Here is a 1405-nt window from a genome sequence, read left to right on the forward strand (position 1 = left end):
AATTTGCTTTTATAAGGATAGAATCACTTTACTTAACAATCATTAAAGTACATGTGGATCACCTAGAAATACTATTTAAAGTACAGATTTGAAAGAACAGGTGTGAGTTTTGCCAGAGAATTTATATATCTCACAAAGTATAAGTTTGAAGAAAACATGATAACTACAAGTTTGCTTTTATCTAAAGTAAATAAAGTTTGCTGAATAAAATTAAGAAAAATTGATTTTAAGTGAAAGGACCAATCAAAACACCTGTGAAATATGGTAACTGTAGTAGCATTTGGTTGATAATTACTTAAACTTACTAAACAATTTTACGATAATTTTGGTAACCAAAATTAGCAAAATACATATGATGGTTTCCACAGAAATGCTTTCGCAGAGTAAAAAAAAAAAAATCAAATAAATCTAGTATTGTGAGAGCCCATTGGTTGAAAACACCAAAGGTTGCTCTTCCTCGGCGCTGCCTACAGAAGTGGCTGCCATCTACTATTCGGCATCATGGCCGCCCTCAGACCCCTTGTGAAGCTGAAGATCGTCAAAAAGAGGACCAAGAAGTTTATCCGGCACCAGTCAGACCGATATGTCAAAATTAAGTGTAACTGGCGGAAACGCAGAGGTATTGACAACAGGGTTCAGAGAAGATTCAAGGGCCAGATCTTGATGATGCCCAACATTGGTTACGGGAGCAACAAGAAAACAAAGCATATGCTGCCCAGTGGTTTCCGGAAGTTCCTTGTCCACAACGTCAAGGAAAGGAGCTGGAAGTGCTGCTGATGTGCAACAAATCTTACTGTGCAGAGATTGCTCACAACGTTTCCTCCAAGAACCGCAAAGCCATTGTGGAAAGAGCAGCCCAGTTGGCCATCAGAGTCACCAATCCCAATGCCTGGCTGCGCAGCGAAGAAAATGAATAGACAGCTCATATGCACATTCTATTTGTGTTTAAATAAAACCATAAATACTGCCATCTGGCATTTTCCTTCCAAAAAAAAAAGAAAACACCAAAGGTTTAAAAGTAGATGTCCCATTAAGTAGCAGACTGCTTACCACACCCACATTTGGCCTTGACAGCATTACCCCCAATTTGGTCATTTACATACCAAGTGCAACTAATTCCTATAGCTTTCTATTAAAATTACATTTTAATACCCTTACAAAACTTAACTCAGTTTCTTATAATATAAAAGATGATGTACTACAAAGTTGTTGAATTATGATGCTTTTCATTTAAAATAAGCAGTGACTGTGACTCTACCATCAGTATTCTCTGAGGTGTCACCATTTGCACAGGCACCAAGCTGGGGAAACAAAGACTTACCACACACAGACTGTTCCCTGCCTCTTTTCCCTCCTTGGGGCATCAGTCCATCAGTCATGTGAGAGTGGAGGCTGTGTACTTTCT

General features: G+C 38.6%; 1 pseudogene; it reads left to right on the plus strand.

Moving 5' to 3' along the window:
• The first annotated feature begins 478 nt into the window (after positions 1-478).
• Positions 479-917, plus strand: LOC100950897 (annotated as a pseudogene).
• Positions 918-1405: the final 488 nt, after the last annotated feature.

This window comes from Otolemur garnettii, unplaced genomic scaffold, assembly GCF_000181295.1.
Source record: "Otolemur garnettii isolate 467f Iridium unplaced genomic scaffold, OtoGar3 scaffold00330, whole genome shotgun sequence".
Taxonomy (NCBI): domain Eukaryota; kingdom Metazoa; phylum Chordata; class Mammalia; order Primates; family Galagidae; genus Otolemur; species Otolemur garnettii.